Source organism: Cucurbita moschata, unplaced genomic scaffold, assembly GCF_002738365.1.
Source record: "Cucurbita moschata cultivar Rifu unplaced genomic scaffold, Cmos_1.0 Cmo_Scf00084, whole genome shotgun sequence".
NCBI lineage: Eukaryota > Viridiplantae > Streptophyta > Magnoliopsida > Cucurbitales > Cucurbitaceae > Cucurbita > Cucurbita moschata.
This window is the reverse complement of record NW_019268600.1, coordinates 361,615-379,708: the sequence shown is the minus strand read 5'-3', so window position 1 is coordinate 379,708 and position 18,094 is coordinate 361,615. Positions and strand designations below refer to the sequence as shown.

At 34.8% G+C, this 18,094-nt stretch overlaps 1 non-coding gene across 1 annotated transcript; it reads left to right on the top strand.

Annotated features, from left to right (window-relative positions):
* The first annotated feature begins 1,713 nt into the window (after positions 1-1,713).
* On the top strand, positions 1,714-1,786 carry TRNAF-GAA. The gene has a single exon. It is a non-coding gene; the product is annotated as a tRNA-Phe (tRNA).
* Positions 1,787-18,094: the final 16,308 nt, after the last annotated feature.

Below are 18,094 nucleotides of genomic sequence, written 5' to 3'. Positions count from 1 at the left end.
GATTTCCTTGTTTCTCAATCATTTGACTTTCTTGTCTATTATTTGAATCGGGTCTTCTTTATCCGTTAGGTCATCTTTCAAGAAGAGAGTTTCATGAGCCAGTACGTGCGAACGATCTAGGGTCTACTTCCATAGTACGGATACATGAAAGATATTATGTACTGCAGACAAGTTTGGGCATTGCCCGATTCTATAGGCCACAGATCCAATCCTTTCTAATTTCTCAAAGGGACGGATAAACCTAGGGCTTAGCTTCCCCTTTTTACCCTACCTGAGCACCCCTCTCATGGGGTGCTACCTTTAGGAATATATGATCCCCTACCTACAATTCCATGTCCTTGCGCCTTAGGTCTGCATAGCTTTTCTCTCGGCTTTGTGCGGTTTGTATCCTAGCTTTAATCTTCTAGACTGTGGCGTTGGTAATTTGCACCAGCTCTGACCTAATAATTGTCGTTTGCCCCCCTCCTTCCCAAAAGATAGGGGATCGAAATCTTCGTCCATAGAGAACCTCGTATGTGGCCATTTGTATGGTGGCTCGGCAAGTATTATTATAAGCGAATTTCATAAGGGGTAGGTACTTATCCCAACTTCCTGCAAAATCCATCTCATATACCCTCAACATGTCTTCCAATATTTGCTTGAGCATTTCTGTTTGACCATCTGTTTATGGGTGGAATGTCGTACTATATATGCGTACCCAATGCCTTTTGTTGAATTTTGCAGAAGCGAGATTTAAATCTGGCATCTCGGTCTAATACTATTGTCTTTTGTTGAATTTCTAGAAGTGTACCCAATACCTTTACTGATGAATATTCATTTTTAATGTTAGCAAGAGTAGCTCAGTTGGAAGATTGTTAGACTGAAGATTTGAAAGTCACACGTGTTTTATCCACGTTCAACGCACCTAATACAAGTTTATTATCTGACTATACAATCTAAAAACATAACTTGCTTATTCAATCTAAAATTAGTGATTATTTCTTTTTTATACATAATGAATTAATGGAAATACCTTTAATTATGAATTTTCATTTTTAATATTAGCGGGGATAGCTCTGTTGGGAGAGCGTCAGGCTAAAGATTTGAAGGTCACGTGTTTGATCTCCACGTTCACCGCACCTAATTCTAGTTGCGTAACTCGACTATTCAATCTAAAATTAATCATTATTCCTTTATGAAATCTCAATGAATTATTCGAAATACCTAACGTGTTCTAGTTCACCGCACCTTATACAAGTTGGATAACTTGAATATCTTATTAAAAATTAGTGATTATTTCTATTTAAAATTTCAATGAATTAGCGAAAATACCTTTATTGATGAATTTTCATTTTTAATGTTAGTGTGGATAGCTCAGTTGAGAGAGCGTTAGATTGAAGATCTGAAGGTCTCGTGCTCGATCCATGTTAACCACACATGGTTCACGTTGCACAACAATTTGACTATTCAATCTAAAATTAGTGATCATTTCTTTCTAAAATTTCAATTAATTGGCGGAAATATCTTTACTTAAAAACATTCATTTTTAATGTTAGCGAGGATACCTCAGTTTGGAGAGCGTCAGATTTAAGATTTGAAGGTCACTTGTTCAATCTCCACGTTCACCGCACCTGTTTCTATTTGCATAACCTGACTATTCAATAAAAAATTAGTCATTATTTCTTTTGAATCAGCGAAAATATCTTTACTGATGAATTTTCATTTTTGATGATTGCGGGGATAGCTCAGTTGGGAGAGCGTCAGACTGAAGATCTGAAGGTCACGTGTTCAATCCACGTTCACCGCACTTGGTTCATGGCACCTTATAGTTTAGTTGATTATTATTTCTTTTTAAAATACAATGAATTAGTGGAAATAGCTTTACTTATGAATTTTTATTTTTAATGTTAGCAGGGATAGTGATTATTATTTCTTTTTAAAATATAATGAATTAGTGGAAATAGCTTTACTTATGAATTTTTATTTTTAATGTTAGCAGGGATATCTCAGTTGGGAGAGTGTTAAACTAAAGATTTGAAGGTCACGTGTTTAATCTCCACGTTCACCGCACTTTTTTCCATTCGCATAAGCTGACTATTCAATAAAAAAATTAGTATGAATTAGCGTAAATACCTCATTGGTTGCATAAGTTGATTAAGTTGCATAACTTTATTCAATCTAAAATTAGTGATTATTCCTTTTTAAAATATAATGAATTAGCATAAATACCTTCACTTATGATTTTTTTCTTCTTCAGAATTAGTGATTATTCCTTTTTAAAATATAATGAATTAGTAGAAATACCTTTACTTATGATTTTTTTCTTCTTCAAATATTAGCGAAGATAACTCAGTTTTGAGTGTCAAACTGAAAATCTAAAGGTCACGTGTTCGATCTATGTTCACCGCACCTGATTCACGTCACATAACTTGACTCCTGACTATTTAATTTAAAATTAGTTGGGAGAGCGTCACTATAGATCCGTTCACAGCATCTGACTATTCACGTCACATTTTAATGTTAGCTTGGATAGTTGAATTGGGAGTGGGAGTGGATTCCTAATTCTTTATTTGACTATAAATGCTCCATAAGACATTTAGTAAAATGACTCATTTTATTGCATGGAACAATAAAATTGATGTTCCCGTAGAATTGTCAATACATTCTACTTTCAATGTTGCTAAATTGAGTCCTTTTGATGTAGGTGATGATTTTTCTAATTCGTCGTAAAATGACTCATTTTATTGCATGGAACAATAAAATTGATGTTCCCGTAGAATTGTCAATACATTCTACTTTCAATGTTGCTAAATTGAGTCCTTTTGATGTAGGTGATGATTTTTCTGATTCGAGGACGAATCCTGAAGAGGGAGATGTTGATAAGAATCACTGTGTACATTCTACTTTCAATGTTCCTGTAACAACAGAAGAAATAAAATAAAATAGTAATAATAATAATAATAATAAATAAATAATAAAAATATATATATAAAAAAAAAACATTTGCTAACCGATCCCTACTCCTTCTTTCAATCTCTCACCACTCCTTCCCTAAAAATAAATCTGGCAATTAATCAGGAATTCTTTTCTGTAAAGATTTACCCAGAATTTCTTTGTTACTACCCAAACAAATAGAAAAAAACAAAAAACAAAAAGTTTAAGCAGATTTAGTTTGGGCTGAGGAGATAGGTCATTTGAAGAGGTCAGTAGTGACATGTTAAATCTTCCTCTTATTTTATTAAGTAATATTAATTTGGTTACAATTATTTTGTTTTGAATTAGAGATTAAAGGAAAATAATTTTGTATGAGTTTTAGGAAATCACAACCAATTATATTTTAGATCTCATGAATTGTTTAGATCTCTGAATTGTTACAATGATTTAGGTTGTCAATAATTTTATAGACAAAGGAAATAAGAAAAAAAATGGTTAGGTTATGATATGGTACATTGTATGCTAGATTATTGTGCTTAAGTAAGAAAGGGCTAGGGATTTATTTGATAACTTCTCGTGGATCGTAGCCTAAGATATTCGCTACCAAAGTTCATCCAAAATCTGATTTATCACTGGAGATAAAACAAAGGATTTCTTATTGGGTAGCCGATTCTAGGGGTTTCAAGGCCCTATTTCTTCATTGAACCCCTTCCATATCCTATCTTCAGGCTAAAGGAATTAGTTTGGAGGAACGTCTTTGAGTGTAGGACCTTAATTTCCAAAAATCGTTCTCGGTATGCAACTCGCTCGAAACGCCAGATTTTCGATCTCGCGGGTAGCTTGTTCTACGTCGTCTCAGCTCTCGATTCCTTCATCAAGTTTACTCAACTTCTTCCTCTGAAGCTAGAGGAATCCTTAATTTGAAGGAAAAGAGATCGTAGATAGGAATTTTGACTCTTATCCCCAATTTAATTTTGAAACCTATTTCCTTCAATTTGGCACGCTCTCGAGGTTATTTTTCTTTGTGATCTTCTATGGCAGCATTCCTTGGAGGTGTGGAAACTGATTGGAATCATTCTTGCTCGACGAGTCATCATGTATCCTCGGATTGGATTTTCAAGTTTTTATTGAAGTTCTTCAATGGCAGATTGAATTGGGGGAATGGTTTCTTGGCACTTTCAGCACTCTATTCCTTCATAGAACTTGTGGGTAATCTTGTTCAGAAACTGTAGGAATAAGTTTGAAGAGAAATGGTGGAGGATGGCTCTCGAATTTGGAAGAAATCTGAGAGTAGGAGACCCATAATCTAAACGCTTATTGCCTTTAATTGACGGATCGACCTTTCTCGATTCTTATTTCGTATTGTTGCTCCTACTTCCGACCTTATAGGAGGATCTTAAACTGACATTGAGAGCTCCAGAATCATCGTTATTTAGAGATCGAACTTTCTGGATAATTTTTTGGAGATATCAACTCCAATCATAGCCTTACCGACCTCGGCTTTGAATACTAGTCGTTGGATGTGATGACCCGTGCGTGTTCGTTTTAGATCATATCAAATTTTGGAGGAGATCCGACGGTTGAGATTTTAGTTCGAAATATTTTGCTCGGATGGTCACGGTAGATGCTTTGATTCAAATTAGAGTGGCATTTCTGTAATTATCCATTCTTCCAGGGGTATTTTGGTAATTTGCCACTTTTTAAATATTTTATTATTATTTTTCTCAAAAAAATCCATAATTTTTCTAAAAATTTCTCTTCCCTTTTTTATCATTTTCCCCTTTTTTTGAATCTTGAGATTCCTTCTAGATAAGGAATTACAAATCCGGAAAGATTCTTGATAATTGATAAAATGACTTTTTTGCCCTTTTGATTTACTTTTTTCTTTCAAATCCTTTTCGAAAGGCCTTTAACTCCTTGAAATCACTTGTTAGGGTACACGAGTGACTTGACTAAGTACTTTGTTCTTGCTTAATCCTTTAATTTTTTTCCTTTGGGTCTTTCCGAGTGACTTATTCTTATGGGAGATAATTTCCTTCATTTTTGGGTGTTACATATACATACTCGTTACAAACACAAAATAAGAAGCAAACTCAAAAGAAGAACAAAAATTACTAGATTAAAAACAGAGGTGTTAGTCCATGGCCCACACTCCAAAGGCCGCTCTCATCCATGACCAACTCTTAGTTACTTGAAAAAAAATGATAAACATGGAGTGAGTAGAACTTAGTAAGTAGCATACTAGTAGGTTCTTAATCGCCACCTTAAGCTAGGATGTTACTTCTTGTTATGTTTTCAGGATCTTATACTAATCTTGAAAACCTTCCCCTAGAATAACCTTCAATTTTCTCCCCATGAACACAATTTTCTCCCCATCTCTCTTTTTTTTAAACACTTTTGAAAGTTAAAGAGTAGTTTTGAAGCTTTTTTTTTTTTTTTTTTTTGGAAAATTCAACCGTAAAAAAAAATTATGAGTATTTTTTTTTAGATAAAGTGCAAAGTTCAATGGTATTGTTATTAATTTAGATTATAATTAAAAAAAATACAAATTTTTGTGGATTAAGTTAATATTAATTTTATTAAAATACATAACACCACATCAAAATTAATTTATTCGAACTAAAATTAAAACTAAAAAATCAATTTATTTTAAACTAAAAAATTAATTTATTTTAAAACTAAAAAGTATTTAAAGATTTTATTTCTTAGACCTATCTTTCTAAATTATGGATTTTATTTCTCTATACTTAAAGCACAAAATTGAAGTCGTTAGTTAGTCAATTATAATATTTGACACGCTAGTTTTTAAACTACTTTAAATGGGTGTAAAGAAAGCATGGGAATAACTTAGTGTCACTAATCTGACACGTGTTGAGCATGTACTGAACACTTGTTAATACAATGGATACATTACAAATTTATAATCCATCGTATCAGACACTTGACTTTGAATATATTTTGAGAGTGAAACGTACATTAAGCTTTTTTGAAGTATACAAATATATAAACTTATTTATATGAATTTATCTCTAATATAAAATTGATAATTTTTTTGAAATAATTCTTTTTAATTAACGTATCATTGTCACATCAGTGTTCAAGTTTTTTAAGAATGACATGTTACTGTTACGAACAGAAAAAAAAAACTGTAAAGATCCTAAGAATTGGGAGAAATCTCTCATCCAATTGAAGAACGACTAAATCAAATCTAATTCAAATAACTAGATCAAATCTAATCCAAATAACTCAATCAAATCTAATCCTAACAATCCCTCCCTTAAATTGAACACGAATAGTAATCAGTTTATATCTACGACTTCATACAAAACTTCCACCAGGTAACTACATCAATTCTCATGTGCCATTTCTGTTTATTTCTCCAGATTCATGGCTTGCCTCCATTTCTCACTCTTCAATGCTTCTTAAAAGTTTACAAAGTTTGCAGGTTCAATAGGGGTAAACATGGCTGAGCTTCATCATCTTCTTTACAAAAAAACTTCTCCTATTGCATAGTTTCTCATCCAGACTGGTGGTCTCTTATTCCTCGCCTTATTCGAGCTAGGAGAGCTTGCTTCAGCCAAAGAGCAATATAAATTATTTTTCTCTGCAGTATTTCATCTGCTGCTTCTGTATCATTATTTTCATCTGCCGCTTCTATATCGTTATTTTAATTTGCAGCTTATATATCATAGAGTCTGTAAGCTTTTGACTATTCACTAACTCTGAGCAAAACATAACTCAAACTCTTATCATCTAGCCTAGTTCTCTGAGCTGTCTCCTCTTTTTGTCTCTGAATCAACTCGAGCTCACAATATTGTTCTTCTTCCTTCGGCTGCAGCTCCAGAACTAATCGTCGCTGTGCTTTTTCTACCCTTCTTCTATTCTCTTCCAGCATTTTATCTAGCTCTTCTCTCTCTTTTCGTGCTTGTTTTTCTTTTTGTCTTGTAGCAGTAAGAGCGGCTTCTTTCTCTTTCTCAAGCCTTTCTTCAACTTCTTCTGAATTAATTAGTTCTTCCATCCTCCTAGCTGCATCTTCTTCTAACTTCTTCAACTCTGCTTCACGCCTTTTCTTCTCTTCTTCCTCTTTCTTAAGCTTCTCTATGGAATGATTCCGATCAGTGGATGCACAACTAGGACTAGAACTGAAGGATTTGGGGAAAGGAGATAACGAGGAAGACCTACTTCTGCGTTGGCGGCTGAGGGAACTTGAACGGCTGCTTCTCCTGGAATGGGTAGTGGAATGATAGGGGGAAGGACTTGGGTCCCTTCTGCTTCTCTGACTATGGCGATAAGAATTGGAGCGGTGAGTTTATGACAGAGACCTTGAACCACTTCTCCCCATAAGTTTCAATTGAGTTTGAGTGGCTGCTACAGGCTGAGATATAGCATGCAATACGAACATTCGATTCAAAGACATCTTTGTCTCCATGATTAAGTCTCTCTCAGGATGAAACACCTTGCATGTTCCATTTTGAAACAAAAAGATAACCTCTTTGCTTGCAATTTACCACTACTCAACAAATTGTTCCTCAGGTCTGGCACATAGAACACTCCTGTTATTATCATTATGATTCCATTCACTTCCAGCTGTAAATTACCCTTTCCGGTTACAACCATGCTTGAAATTCCCAATGAAAATGTCCTAGCTTGTGACAGTTATAGCACTCCACTATGGCCTTGTTGAAGGTTTGTCTGCCTCGTCCCCTTCCTCTGCCTCTAAAGCTTCCACGACCTTGACTCCTTCCTCCAGCAGACTGCACAAGTGGACTCTCTATCGACATACTTTTATTATGACACACTTAGAAGATTGTTGCTTCTAGTTTTAACTAGTTTAGGGCATGGCTCTGATACCAAATTGTTAGGAACAGAAAAAGAAAATTGGAAAGATCAGAAGAATTGGAAGAAATCTCTCATCCAATTGAAGAATGACTAAATCAAATCTAATTCAAATAACTAGATCAAATCTAATCCAAATAACTCAATCAAATCTAATCCTAACAGTTACCATATCTATTTGGTATCATATTTATGTCTCGTATTTATATTTCATTTTTTTTTTTGTGACTCTGAGATATTTTGCTTTTATAAATAGATATCTTCACGAAAATAAGTTTAATTTATGTTGAGATGGAGAATAAAAATTTACACTTAAAGGACGTTGATACTTGGGACTTTGATTCCTCTTAGTGTGAAGCTTGCATCTTGCAATTACTTGGGTAGAGAATGTGTTTCACTTAAAATTCACTCAAGAGAAAATAATCAAATAACGAACCATATTTGAGAGAGGATAACTTTTTTTTTTTTTTAATCTTTGGGAAACAAGAAAGAATAAAAATTAAAACATGGCATGAATGACATCTTCTTGAATCTTTGATTTGTTCTCCTAAATGTATATAAAAAATCTTATATATTTTTAGATATAATTTAAGATTACTTATTTAATAAAACTTCATCCAAACTTCTACTCATAAATTTAATTATTATTTGTATACAATTGTTAATATGTAAGAAAATACACGTACAAAATCAAAATGTTTATACTATTGGTAGTACACTAGTCTCGGTTGTTTGACTAAAACAATGCAACCATCTGAGCTACATCCCCTCAATTTTTGCATCACAAAACCCTAAATTTCCCGTCATCTTTAATAGTGAAAATGAAGAAATATTGCTACCCAACATGTCATGAATAGGGAAAAATTGAATTTAATTATTATTTGTATACAATTGTTAATATGTAAGAAAATACACGTACAAAATCAAAATGTTTATACTATTGGTAGTACACTAGTCTCGGTTGTTTGACTAAAACAATGCAACCATCTGAGCTACATCCCCATGATATTTACATTATAAAACCCTAAATGTCCCAAATTTCTCGTCATCTTTAATAGTGAAAATAAAAAAATAACGCTATTCATTATGTCATAAATAAGGAAAAATTGAATAGAAATAAAATAGTAATAACGAATAGTCTTCTTTTTGGAGATGCGAGGTATCGATCCCCGTATCTCTCCCATGCTACATTCCCACGATTTTACATAAAAAAACTCTAAACTTCCCATCATCAATGATATGAAAATGAAAAACTATCCCCGCTCATTATGTCGTAAATAAGGAAAAATTTAAAAGAACTAATATACTTAGTAATTGTTTCCTTTGTTGATGCATGGTATCGATTCAGTACTTCTCACATGGGATGCAAATGCTCAACCATCTAAGCTATATCCTCAAGATTCTTACATCACAAAATCCTAAACATCTCGTCATCAACAATAGTGAAAATAAAAAAATAACGCTATTCATTATGTCATAAATAAGGAAAAATTGAATAGAAATAAAATAGTAATAACGAATAGTTTCTTTTGGAGGTATGGGGTAGCGATCCGATCCTCGTACCTCTCACATACTAAGCAAGCAATCTACCATCTAAGCTACATTCCCACAATACTTATATTAGAAAACCCTAAATGTCCCGTCATCAAGTGAAAATGAAAAAATATCTCCGCTAATTATGTCATAAATAAGGAAAGGTTGAATAGAAGTAAAATATTAATAACAAATAGTTTCTTTTGGAGATGCGGGATATCCCCTTACCTCTCGCATGCTAAATGAGCTCTACCATCTAAGCTACATCCCTACAATTCTTGCATCATAAAACCCGAAATTTTCCATCATAAGCTACATCCCCACAATTCTTGCATCATAAAACCCTAAATTTTCCATCGTCAATAATATTGAAAATGAAGAAAATCTAGAGATGCAGGGTATCGATCCCCATACCTCTCGCATGCAAAGCGAGTGCTCTACCATCTAAGCTATATCCCCAAAATTCTTTTGTCACAAAGCCCTAAACATTTCGTCATCAGTAATAGTGAAAATGAAAAACTATCCCGGCTCATTATGTCCTAAATAAGAAAAAATTAAAAAAAAATAATATATTTAGTAATCAATTCAATCGGAGATTCAAGGTATTGATCCCCGTACTTTCCACATGGAAAATGAACGCTCTACCATTTGAACTACATCCCTACAATTCTTACATCAAAAAACCCTAAATGTTCCTTCATCAATAATTGTGAAAATGAAAAAGTATCTCTGCATATTATGTCATAAATAAGGAAATATTGAATAGAAATAAAATATTAATAATAAATAGTTTCTTTTGGAGATGCGAGGTATCGATCCTCGTACCTCTCGCATGCTAAGCGAAGCTACATCCCCACAATTCTTGCATCACAAAACCCTAATTTTTTCATCATCAATAATAGTGAAAATGAAGAAATATCGCTACTTAACTTGTCATGAATAAGGAAAAATTGAAAAGAAATAATTTTCAATAATATATTTAATAACATAGTTTTATTTTGGAGATGCGTGGTATCTATCCCCGTACCTCTCGCATACAAAGCAAGCGGTCTACCATTTGAGCTACATCCCCACGATTCTTATGTTACAAAATCCTAAACGTCTCGTCATCAATAATAGTGACATGAAAAACTATCCCTACTCATTATGTCGTAAATAAGAAAAAATTGAAAAGAAATAATATATTTAGTGATCGATTCATTTGGAGATGCAAGGTATTGATCGATTCATTTGGAGATGCAAGGTATCAACTCCGTACTTTCCACATCAGAAGTGACTCTACTATCTGAATTACATCCCCACGATTCTTACATCAGAAAACCCTAAACCTCCCATCATCAATAATTGTAAAAATGAAAAAAAAAATATCTACACTCATTATTTCATAAATAAGGAAAGATGGAATCTCATTATTTCATAAGTTTAGTGATCGATTCATTTGGAGATGCAAGGTATCGATCTCCGTACTTTTCACATTGGAAGAGAGCGCTCTACCATCTAAGCTACATCCCCACGATTCTTACATTAAAGAATCCAAAAATCCTAAACCTCTCGTCATCAGTAATTGTGAAAATGAAAAATATCTCCGCTCATTATTTCATAAATAAGGAAAGATATAATAGAAATAAAATATTAATAACATAGTTTACATATGTGTCACTTGTGTTATTTTAATGTATTTATTTACTTGGTAAATGTCTTTCATACACTAGACCAAATGCCCTTGTTATACCACTTGAAACGTATGTATGAAGCCTTGGGATGGGATGTTAAGAAAGACTATGAGTATTAAGAGCATGGTGGTAAGTATAAAATGTCGAATATGAAGTTAGGTTGATTTCAAATATGAAGTCCTTGGATAATAAGAGATTTAGACATAGGGGCATTTCAAAAACTGAACTTAAAACCTCTTGCACCCCCAGTGAGAATCATACCACTAAACCAAATGTCTTTTCTTAAACACCCAATATTTTTAGCTTCTACTCAAATATATTTTTCTCTTAGTAGTTGGAGGGCTATAAGACGAAAAGTTGAATTGTTATGATATACAAGGGTTATCAAATAAACCAACAACCCAACAAAAGAAACAAACTAATCAATTTTGGTTGGATTGATTCGGTTCAGTTCATCAGTTTGTTTGATTTAATTTTTCTATTTTGCCTCGTATGACAAGAAAATAAAGTTGTATTGAATGCACCTTAGTTTCATTTATGACAAACTCATATGAAACATAATTGCATTAATAGTACTCAGAGTTGGAGTCTATAAGCATTTCATGAACTTCAGTGCAATTCATGCTTCATTAAAGATGAGATAAACTTTAGTTAGGTAAGGGGAACTTTAAATTACTTCATGTGGAGCTTCAATTACTATATGCTAGTTACAATCTTTAGGATTGACTAATTGGACACGAATTCATGGATTTAGGGAAATTTTTGTGTAATTATCAACCACAACTTATGTTTTCAAATTTTTAGGACATAATTTAGGTAGTTGTTTTTATGAGTCGTAAACTTGTTTCTTTGCATAATATGGATTTAGTTGAACTATTATTATCGATAAGATGGAGAAAGAAATTGTCTTTGAATTGACTAATAAACCTAGGTTCATAGTTGTTGTCTTTTAACTTGTGATTTTGCAAAAAGCTTAACTCATATGAACTGTCATGTCACGAGAACTTTTAAATCAAGAATACACCCTACACATCATTCAAGATGGCAATAAAATGGAGTTAAATTGAACGCACTTTAGTTTCATGTTTGGTGTGTTCAAGATAAAACATAATTGTGTTATTGATATTGAGTTTGGAGTCTATAAGAATTTAATGATCTTAACAGAAATTCCTGTTTTATTAGAGGATACCAATTTTATTTAAGGTACTAAGAGTTCAAGAATCTGGATTTGAATCTGGTCAAGGAACAGTAAGATTTGAAAGTTTTGAATTCTAGACAAAATTTGTACCTAATTATTTCTTTTTATGACTAATTATAAATTAAGAGAAAAATATTTTTGTAAAGATAGATTTATCTCTAAAGCTTTCATGACGAAACCATGTTTAGACTAGCAGTTTAAAGTCAGGAGATGTGGTCACAGGTGTGATTATTTTGGATGGGTTCGTAATAGAACTTACGTTTGAGATGAGGGAGCCTTCAAAGGTTGTGCACTCACCGATGGGGTTGTTATGTAGTGTTAGTCTGTCTTTGTGTTTGAGTCTTTTTGTACTTTTTTTTTTCTTTTGTAATTGTATCTCAAACATTTTTTTTTTCTGTTTGGATAAATTTGAACAACACTATCTTATAATTTAATTTAATTTTATATTTAATGTTGTATTGTTTTCTCAATCTCATTTTAATTTTACAACATTTTCTTATTTTATATTAATTTACTTTTATTATTTGTTTTCACTCTCAATTTTAGTTTATATTTGAGTTTTGAACCCTTGAAATTTGGGATGTGACACGTTGGTACCATAGCAGCCAGATTTTAAATTATATAGATTTTTTCTTAGGATAAAGAGTCGTATATCTCTATGACTCAGCTCGATGTCACGTCTCTCCGCGACCAAGTAAGCAGTCTAACCCTATTTTGTAGTATATGATATGTTGTAAAACTTGTATGAATTTATTGTATGTTTTGATTTTGGTGGTAGTTATAAAATGTCCTTGGACGTTAAAGAGTGAATGTTAACTATATAAGACAAAAGTGGATCAACGTTATAGTGTCTAGATATGGTGAGGAGGAAAAGAGTGGTCATTAGATATCTGACTAGCCTTAGGAAAACAGAGAGTTGCCGTTGCACAGTGCGAAACATCTAATCCATGAAATTTTGGTACTAGAAATGAAGAAACTGGAGATGGTCCCCAAACGGGACCATTTCGAATCGCAATTTCTTTGGTTCCCTGGCAGCGTCAACCAGATTAACCCTACAGCGTGACAATCCTTGAGCTTCCACTCCTCTGTGGTCATGGTATCCAGCTTCACCCCCAAAATGGGTTCCTGAATATCTTTCTCGTATAGATAATCTTCAATCTGCATCTTCTAGAAACTGATATCGAATCCATCAAACTTTTCAATTCCAGTCTTTGAACTTTCCATCTTCACAGATCGTGGTGAATCTCTCCTCGCTCTGATACTAGTTATTAGAATCACACAACAGCGCACACACTTGATCTAAATGAACACAAAGAACATGATAGAGAAAATGTAAGAAGAAATATTGACCAATGGTTTTGTATTAATGACCTTAGGTATGCAAAGAGAGGATATGGAGAATGAGAAATGTACATTTAGGAAGCACTTACTAATGGGTATACATATTATTTCAGTTTATTATATATAGCTTCACTATATGTAACCGCCTACTATATATAATTATTTAGTATATATTTCTCTATCACATTTTTACTATAAATCTTCAGCCTTTATATCCAACATTCTAGAGCCCAAATAGTCAGGGATTGACATCCTGCTAGAACACAAAGTCATTTACATGTTCCTAGCAAAATGTCTAGTAGTAACGGAGTCTAACCCAACGATCATTCAAACAAACATCCATCAACCAAGAGGGGTGAAAATGATGACGATAGTACAGTTGAGAAAGAATCTTAGCCATGATGAATCTACACTTGCTGCCATTGTTGTATTTGAAAAGGGGGAGCTCAAGTGTGCCAACCTCAACAAAATTTTTATTGCCACTAGATGAACACCACGACCTAAAACAAGAAGGTCAGATATTGGGTTTAACCCCACCAAGAGAGATCAATCACAAGATTAGTTTTATGTCACCTACCACAAATAGATGTCATACAACTCAGCTTGAGCTAGTTGAATTCTACAAATAGCAAAAGGGTATGTTCACAGTCGGGTTTATTTGACCTGCAAAGGCTCTTGTCAGTAATCACTCAAATGCTTGGCAAAGACACCAAGCCAACACCTCTACTAAAGAAGGGAGACAAAAAAAAAAAACCACTAAAGCAACACATGTTCACGCAGAAATACCATCCAGACGGATGAAGAGAAGGGTCGACCACGATAATTTCAAAGAAAATAGAGAGTTATGATAAGTTAAGGTCAGATCAACTTTGAGTTCAAAGCAACAAGAACCAAAGACTGATTCGAAAATTCTATGGACTAGTCAAAGTTGTCCACAAGATTAGGAAGACATCATATAGGATGCAATTGCTCCTATGGATACAGACTAACCCTGTTGTCCACATCAGTAACTTGAAACGTTATTATTCCGACCAAGAAAACATCAAGTAAAAGCAGGTGGTATGACGTCATGCAAAGAAGAAATTGTTTCAAGCGAAGAAAGTAGGAAAGACACGAACAGAGAAGACTTGAAGAGTTAAAAAACCGAGAAGTGATTTTCAAAAGTTCCTAGGAGGTTGGAAAAGACTCCTCAATACTGAGATCAGCTAGAAGCGCATCACGAGACCTAAAGTCAGCCTCATCCTACAACGTTGAGTTTATGAAGAGCCGGTTGATAGAGATATTGACAAATTACTTTTAGCTTATAATATTGCTTTATTTGAAACTATTTTTAACGTATTTCCTCGCTCACGTTTTCTAAAATATTTCTTCTAAACGTGATTCGAGCATACACTGCTATTGTTCATTCAGTCTAAATTTTGCATGGTTGACTTGTTCATCTGATTAGAACAAATGTCACATAATGATTGTCTCACTACTGCAAGAGTGCGATTGTGACACTTGAAATCTATTCAGTTGTGGGCCGCATCTTCTAACTAGTTACGTGAGTTTGGCATAGGGCATACGTGTAGCTTGAAAAAGAAATGGTTGGATGCGAACAGTGAATAAGGGTTGGGCCATGGAAGGTTTTTTTTTTACCACATATGGACTTTGGGCTAGTGAGTCTTAAATTTGGGTTCATTTGAAAAATTTTGGTTCGTTTTTTAGTTCAAACGAACCCAAATTAAACCTACTAGTTCCTTCTTCCTTGCACGACTCACTCCTATTCTCTATTCTACCTCTTCTTGCTCTTTGAAACTTCTTTAAAGGCTATTGTTCACCGATTATTTGGGAGCATCTTCCTTAAATGGATTGTGACCACAGATGACCTATGTAGAAAATTTGTACCCTCTTTCCTAAAACCTTTAGCAGACAACATACCTAAAACAGGTGCGCTGACCAGACTGCGCTACACCTCGTCTCACCCCCCCGGAGCATATGGATCCACCCAATCGATGAACACTCAAACCAAACTCGCCCATCCTTTTTGACACAGGGACGCGAGAACCAATCCGAGTAATCTACAGTGGGGAGACCCCTTAAAGCAATAAGCAAGAATGGCTAGGTTGATAGCAGGGTTAAAGAAAAGGTGAGTATGAAAAGACGTATCGCGTAACTGTCCCTGTAAGCAGCTACATTCTTTCTTGATCTATGATCCGACTTTATGAAAAAAATCATTCTTTCAGCTGAAAGTGTGACTGTTGGGTATGGATAAGCAGGACCTCTTGGTTCGGGGATAACCGAAGATGTTGGCTAAGAAAGCTAAGCAGGCAAGTATAGGACGGACAAAATGCACATACAAATTGATTGACATGATCCCTCTCCCTCTCTCTTTGGCTAGTTGGCGAGTAGCACGATAAGCGGGAAAGCATATCAGGTAGGGAAAGAAAGGCTGCTCGATCTCCTGTAAGGCCAACCCTCAACGGCGAGCTCACCAGGCAATGCTATAAGTCCGATAGAAGTCCAAGGTTTCGTCTACTACGAACCAGGAAGCTCTTGGAGGAGCTAACATGAAATGAGAAATACATTCGTTTACGACAACTAATAGATAGCAAACCTTTTGGTAGAAACTGAATGATCCCCTGGCTCGGGCAAGAAAAGGAAAAGGTTGTCGTACTCCTACTTTTTTCGTCGGACGATAGAAAAGTTTGAGCTAAAAGATTGAATCACACCTGGTACGAAAGGCGGTCTTAGCAGGTTTCTCCAAACGTATAAACAAAAAGAGGAAGCAATTGGTCCTAAAGAGGATACCGATACCCATACATTCTCGCATGGAAGAACCTAGCTGAACCGGATCAAGGGTCCTAACTTAGTCCGACTGACCTTCTTTGGCTTGCCCCCTCCCTTGTAACAAGGTCAACCCGTATGTGCTCTTTCCTTTCGTTTAGCGAGATAGCTTACCAGCTCTTTTGGCTCATAGCAGCAGTATGAAAAGCGGAATCCTCATCCTGAGTCGAGTTCGTATTGCCATATGAATCGACATCGGCCAAACCAAGAGCTACTATTTTTTCTTTAATAAAAGCGGATCTAACAGTTTTGATAAAACCAACCTCTTCTAAAGAAGAAGTCGCTCTGCCTTGATCACCGTGGACATATGCAGCTCCCACTTTACCTTTGCCTACCGTGAAAAGGAAAGTTCCCTTAATAGGCCCTCCCAGCTCCCGAACGTCTTTCTATCAATCGAGAGAGGTATAGAATAGTACAACAAACCAACAAGACAAGAATGGACTCATAAGATGGGCGGTCAGGGAAACTGTTAAGGATATTTAGTAATAAATTATAGTTTACCATATATATTTTATTTGATATTTTATCATAAGACAAATATCTAATATTTGCCTTATTACCATAGGTATCTTTCCATTTATTGTTATTTCCATTTATTACTATTTCCATATCCTTGTCATTTATTTGATTATAAATAAGATAAATTTCACACCATTTAGGTGTGGTGGATTCAGCAAACATTCGCAGAAACGATTTCATTTGTGTTATCCGCTAAGGAAATGATCAAGAAATTCAGATCCTGAATAAAGTACTGTAGGCAAGCAAAGCTTTTGAAAATGAAAGCGTGTAGAACTCATATCCACTTTCTCTTCGATTCGTAAACTTCGGATCTGATCTTTCTTTCCTCTCTGGGTGATTGAGAGACAATTTAGGCCTAGCGTGCATCCGATTCGGTCAACAATAAGGTACAAAGCAGATTGATTAAATGGACTTGATGTTCCATTATCGTTAGGTCGAAGATCTCTACTAGGTTTAGTGCACTTTGGTAGTTGTGAATGTTGCCGTAATCGAATGTCTTTCTCATTCGACATTCTCTCTTACCAAGCACTTATACTCGCCAGAGTTAAGGAGACAGTCTGTGAGCTAATTGGGTTTCGAGATTGCGTATACGCGAAAAGAGCTCGCTTTTGAATTTCTCCTCGGGCGTTTTGTGCCCGATTCTGGTTCAGGAAAGGGTCTGATCTCTTTCATTGGAGCACATTGATGCCGAAGGAGTCTTCAGAACCGGTGGAGGGGCTATGATGACTTCAAGCTATTCAAATAACATTACTGATACTACAAAGAAAGGGTATCTAAGTCATACTAGTGGAATAGCTTTTTCATAATAATTATCTCGATATATGATACAAAAAACCTGCCATGACTGATAAGGTAAGGGGTTTCAAAAGACAAAAGAATTACAATTTTACGTGTGATAGAAAAGGAGACTGCTGACTGTGATAGAAAAGGAGACTACCTTCTTGACCACGGATATGGCTTTGCACTTTAGCCCCCGAGAACTGACTGTGATAGAAAAGGAGACTGCTGACTGTGATAGAAAAGGAGACTGCTGACTGTGATAGAAAAGGAGACTGCTGACTGTGATAGAAAAGGAGACTGCTGACTGTGATAGAAAAGGAGAAAGGAGACTGCTGACTGTGATAGAAAAGGAGAAAGGAGACTGCTGACTGTGATAGAAAAGGAGACTGCTGACTGTGATAGAAAAGGAGAAAGGAGACTGCTGACTGTGATAGAAAAGGAGAAAGGAGACTGCTGACTGTGATAGAAAAGGAGA